Below are 6,094 nucleotides of genomic sequence, written 5' to 3'. Positions count from 1 at the left end.
TTTTCTGATTCTGATCAATTTTCCCAGAAGCAGTTGCTTTGGTGCCTTCTTCTGGGACCCCAACTGATTGATTTTTGCATTTTATTACTCATCCAGGCTCAGAGTCAAGCAGGGTGTAAGTCCATCTACACATGCTCAAGGCTTAGCAAAAATTTCCTTTATCATCTCACTTTTACAGGTGGACCTGTGCCACAGAGGAATTAAGTAACCTTCCCATGGTCACATAGCTGGTAAGTCATAGAGCCAGACTTTGGTAGGTGTGGTAGGTAATTTATTTTTCATGTGAATCAATTTCCCGCTGCCATTCTAACCTTTACGTACCCCTATGGGCCAATCCTTCCTAGTCAAGCAGGTTGACTTCAGAATTAGTGCATTTAACCACTTTGCTGGACTGCTTCGAGGAGAAAAAGAGACAGAGAGGGGAAAGGAGGGAAGAAGAGAGAAGGAGGGCGTTCCTCTGTGCGTATTAAGAGCATGTACTTTAGTGGCAAATAGATGTAGGTTAAAATCCCAGATATGGGTGAATTGAGCGCTGCTGCTGGGCGGTAGAGTCACTGCACCGCCGCCGGGACCATGGTGTTCTACTTCACCAGCAGCAGCATTAATTCATCCCAGTACACTATTTACATGGGAAAGGATAAATATGAAAATGAAGATCTGATCAAGCACGGCTGGCCTGAAAATATCTGGGAGACAACATAGAAGACATTCCAAAGGAAGTGCTGATGGACTGTGCCCACCTTGTGAAAGCCAGTAGCATTCAAGGCTGCAAGATGAACGTTAATGTGGTATATACGCCGCAGTCTAACCTGAAGAAAACAGCTGACATGGATGTGGGGCACATAGGTTTTCACAGGCAGAAGGATGTAAAAATTGTGACATGGGAGAAAAAAGTAAATGAGATCCTGAACCGATTAGAAAAGACCAAAGTGGAGCGGTTCCCAGACCTAGCAGCAGAGAAAGAATGCAGAGATCGTGAAGAGAGGAATGAGAAAACAGCCCAAATTCAGGAAATGAAAAGGAGAGAAAAAGAAGAAATGAAGAAGAGGGAAATGGATGAACTTAGGAGCTATTTACCACTAATGAAAGTTGAAAATATGTCTTCAAATCAGGATGGCAATGATTCAACTGAATCCATGTAAAAGGAGAAAAGGACCTTTGAAAGATGTGAATGTAGAGACAATTGCAGACCTTTTGGTTTCATCTGTATTCTGAAGTATAAAATACAACCAAAATTCTACCTTCATCCTACCCAGAAATTATTGATTTTGGAGTTTAAAAAAAATTGTACCTTTTTTGCTGACAGAAAAGGATCAGATATGTATAAAATAGTTGAACTTGACAGCATATAACTTAAAGCAAAAATGTTTTTGCCAGAACATGTCTTGGTACTTTGTGAAAGCTGGCTGCCCTTGTTCTTGAGATTGACTTTAAAATGAACCACTCTGAAAAGTACTTCTGTTGCTGTGATCTATCCCTGAAAACAGATGTCTTGAAACACTTTTCATATTCTTAAAATAATCTTCACTTCTGTTAAGAAGAACATGTTGGTGGGTAATTATGCGAATGTTTCCCTGTCCCTGATTTCCCGATTAGAAAAAAGGGCGTATGGGTTTTGAAAAAGAGATTTTCAGAAGATTGTCAGCTTCAGTATTCACGTTCCATCGTGTCATCTGGGTCTGTTAGTGTAGTGACCCACAGCACAGTCTGTCCCAGCTTTTACGTCCTTGCTTCTTCTGAGCAGGCCCTCCTCCATCTTAGTATCATCATATTTAAAGAAATTGATGGTGTTCATCAAGGTGGGGCCTGTGGCAGTTGTTGCCTGAGCACCAAGTAACCCAAGCCACCTATGCAACAACTTCTGGGCTCTGGAGTAATTTCTCAGCATTGAAGGTAAAATAGGAAGGAATGCTCTGTTGATCATTTGGCAGATGTAGGTTACCTGATTTGTGCCTTGGGATGCAGCATGAAGCAGAAGTCCATATTGCAATTATGATTTTAGAAGGAAATAAGCATTTCACTAGCCAGCCAAGTAATTATATTCTTTACCTTGAAATCATATTTGAGTTGTAGCCCCAGAGTTCAATTTCTCATTGTAGATTCAGTAACTTACTATATAACATTACTTCTCACTTGAACCACTCACTATCTGTTGTGATTCTGAGCAGAAGATGTCTTTTGATTGCAGTATGTAAGGGAACCCCTGTAGAAGGAGACAAAACAAGAAGAAAGAGAACAAAGCCTGCAGGACCAGAGGCATACAGGTGGACATTTTACTCACACCCACAGCAGCAAGAATGACCTCCTGCCGCAGATATTCCACCTGTAATAGCGCTTTGGAATTCTGGGCAAAACCAAAAGGCTAGTGTTTCCAAATATTCCATGTTGGTGTATGGGGTTGAACTGGAAAATTCCCTGAGGCATGATTCATTGGCCAAATTTTGATAGGGTTTAGAAGATGACTTTAGAGATGAGTGGTTTTGTGTACGTGTCTAATGATATTCAGCTTGACGTTCTGCAATTTTAAAAGTTATAATAAAGTATAATTTTTTATCTGAAAAAAATCCCAGATCTGCTTTTTGCTATTTACAAGTTATGTGAACTAAGCAAATTATTTAGATTTTCTAAGGCTCAGTCTCTTCATCTGTAAAAATGAGAGAAAAAAAAAAAGTACATAACCTAAAAGGGCAGTTTATTCTAGATGGGTTTTTAAAACAGCATACCAATTTATGATCCATGACTGCCCCCTAGAGGTAAAATTAAAATACTGCTCCATAATTGTGCTAAATATAATCCCGGAAAGAAGGTACAGACTACAGCTGTGATTATAGGTTCAAGTTGACAGCAAGACTCATGAGACAGAAATAAATTGTAACCTAGAATACAAGGCAGAAGATATGGCAGATGCTACATCTTTATCTCACCAGGTGGCCCAGCAGCTACCCAAGTACACATGTCCTGTTGTCATTCATCCACAGGGCAATTATAGCTGCCACGGGCTAGCCAAGGTGTGCAGCGATCACTTTGACTCATAGAACCTAAAGCCTTAGTCAGGCGCAGTGGCTCATACCTGTAATCCCAGCACTTTGGGAGGCTGAGGCAGGAGGATCTCTTGGGCCTAGTCTGAGACCAGCCTGGGTCTCAGGCAAGGCCCTGTCTCTTTAAATAAATAAATAAATAAATAAGTAAATAACCTGAAACCTCTATTTCTCACCAATATTTCCTGCCATTCCCGGTTGCATACGCTCATGACCTGTATGCTCACTGACAATGCCTCCAGACCCATGCGCAGTTCCACACAATTGTGTAGTCAGCATACACAACATCCCCTGTTTATGTTAACTCTGCAGTTTCCAAGGAAACAGTATTGTGGAAGACCAAGGTCAGTGTCAGGCAGGCTTGCATCAGCCCCAGCCTGATATTAATTTTCCCTTTACTCACAGAAGCATAATTTAACATTAAGAAATGTTTCCCTGTGATTTGCCAATTAAGTGATAAAGGAGAAAAATCATACAATCCTCTCAAAAATGCAAAAAACATCATTCAACAAAACTAAATGTGGATTCATAATTTTTAAAAAACCCTTAACAAATTAGGAATAGAAGGGAACTTTTTCAACCTGTTAAAGGGTATCTACCCCAAACATAAACTTTATGCTTGAAAGTTTGGAAGCATTTCCATTAAGTCAGGAACAAGATTGCTATCAGCATTATTATTCACCATTATACTGGAGCTCCTAGCCAATGTAATAAGAGAAATAAACAAGAAGTGTTAACATAGAAAAAGAGAACACTATCCATATTTGCAGGTGATATTACAGTCAATGAGAAAATCCAAGAGAATATAGAGAAAAACTATTTAAACTAATAAGAGTATTAGGCATAAAATATACCATTCCCAGGGTTGATAACAACTCTAAGGCATCTAGGACTATATCTCATAAAGGATATACTAGACCTTCATAGAGGACAATACAAAATGTTTTTAAATATATAAAAAGAATATGAATAAAATAATAAATGGAGAGATATCGATGGGAATACTTACTATTATAAAGGTATCACTTCTCTCCCAAAATAAACCTACAAATTAAATTCATTCCAATAGAAACTCAGCAGGATTTTTTGTTGTAACTGGATTAACAGGTCCTAAAGTTCATATGAAAGAATAAATGTCCATGAACATGCAAGATACTTCTGAAAAAAAGAATAAAATACCAGATATAACGAATGAATGTTAAACTACAGAAATTAAATAGAGTACAGTCAATTCAGACCAACCTAAAGGGGTAGAGAGCCCAGATACAGTCCAAACACATTGATCTTTTAATCACCTACAAAGCCTCACATGATCTGACCTCATCTCTCCAGCCACTTGCCTCAGCTCACTCCACTTCAGCCACACTGGCCTTGCTATTCCTTGAACTTGCCAGGCCAGGCCAGTGTGGGCTCTTGACACTGACTTTTCCCTCTGTCTGGAATACTGTTTATACAGATAATTCCCTTACCTACTTCTGGTCTGCATTCCCATATAACCTTCTCAATGAGACCCACCCTGACTTCTCCATTTAGAATCATCACTCATGTCCCTAACTCAGATCCTTCTTGCCCTTCTCTACTTTTTCTCCACCCCTCACAGAACTTATCACCTTCTAACACTCCAAATAATTTACTTATTGTGCTCATTGTTTTTAAAAGTCCATCTGCCCCTGCTAGAATGTAAGCCCCACAAGGGTATAGATCTCTGTTTTGTTAGATCTCAAGTACTTTAACAGTTCCTGGCATATAGTAGGCACTCAATAAATACCAGTGGAATAAATCAATGGAACAAGGGCATTTCCAGTAGTAATAAATGCTATAAAGCAAATAACACAGGGGCATGTGACAGAATAACTGGGGCAGGCTTCTATAAATTGATTAATCAGGGAAGAACTCTCTGACTGAGTGACTTGTAGTGGTAGGCTGGTAAATATTTAGCAACTGACTCCAAAACAAAAGCCCTGATTTATAGCTTTTGCCTATTTCCATGGTGTAAATATTCCCACCATGGCCAATTCGAAGTTACTAGCATAACATAACTGAATAGGGAGTTGGAAAGAGATGCACACACCTGGCTCTCACAAGCCAATGCAAGCCAGCTCCAACACACCACTGCACTTGTATGGAATGGGAGAGCTCCATACAGGATTCTTGAGTGAATCACTAGAATGTAAACTCGATGAGAATGGGATTTCCTGTGTCCTCAGCACCTAGAATATTTCCTGGTGTATTACATTTGCTTAGTAAATACTTCTTGAACGACTGAATGACTGAATACATACATAAGTGTAGGAATTTCTTCATTCACTTTTACCCAAGTGAGTACCTAGCTTATTTGCCACCTGGAATGGATAATTTTTTTACTGTCCCTCTTTTTCATATGACAAAATCATTTTCAGTAAAATCATGAAATAAAATGAATAATAATAATAATAGGCTGGGCATGGTGGCTCACACCTATAATCCCAGCACTTTTGGAGGCCGAGGCGGGTGGATCACCTGAGGTCAGGGGTTCAAGACCAGCCTGGCCAACATGGTGAAACCCCGTCTCTACTAAAAATACAAAAATTAGCTGGGGGTGGTGGCGGGCGCCTGTAATCCCAGATACTCAGTAGGCTGAGGCAGGAGAATCACTTGAACCTGGGAGGCGGAGGTTGCAGTGAGCCAAGATCGCGCCATTGCACTCCAACCTGGGCGACAAGAGTGAAACCGTGTCTCAAAAAAATAATAATAGTAGTAATAATAAGTCCCATAAATTAAAAAGCAGATAGTAAGAACTTTTGTCTAAATAAATAAATAAATAAATGCCAATACAAATGAATATTACAATACAAAAAGGAAAAGAGTAATTAATGAATAATTTTAATTACCTTAATGTGTTTTTTGAAAAAAGGAAAAAACCTACTTATTTTGTTCTGTAATGGTAATTAATATTACAATTATGATTTTTGAGCCTTAACTTCTGCAAATTTGTCAATGACTGTGTCTAAATTTATCTTTTTTGCAGCCTTATGTTCAATAGACAGTACAGACAGATTTTTCTTTTTCTTTTTGTG

At 39.0% G+C, this 6,094-nt stretch overlaps 1 pseudogene; it reads left to right on the top strand.

Moving 5' to 3' along the window:
• The first annotated feature begins 490 nt into the window (after positions 1-490).
• On the top strand, positions 491-1,221 carry LOC134807215 (coiled-coil domain-containing protein 25-like; annotated as a pseudogene).
• Positions 1,222-6,094: the final 4,873 nt, after the last annotated feature.

This window comes from Pan troglodytes, chromosome 1, assembly GCF_028858775.2.
Source record: "Pan troglodytes isolate AG18354 chromosome 1, NHGRI_mPanTro3-v2.0_pri, whole genome shotgun sequence".
In the NCBI taxonomy this organism is placed as follows: Eukaryota; Metazoa; Chordata; class Mammalia; order Primates; family Hominidae; genus Pan; species Pan troglodytes.
This window is presented reverse-complemented; position numbering and strand designations above follow the sequence as displayed.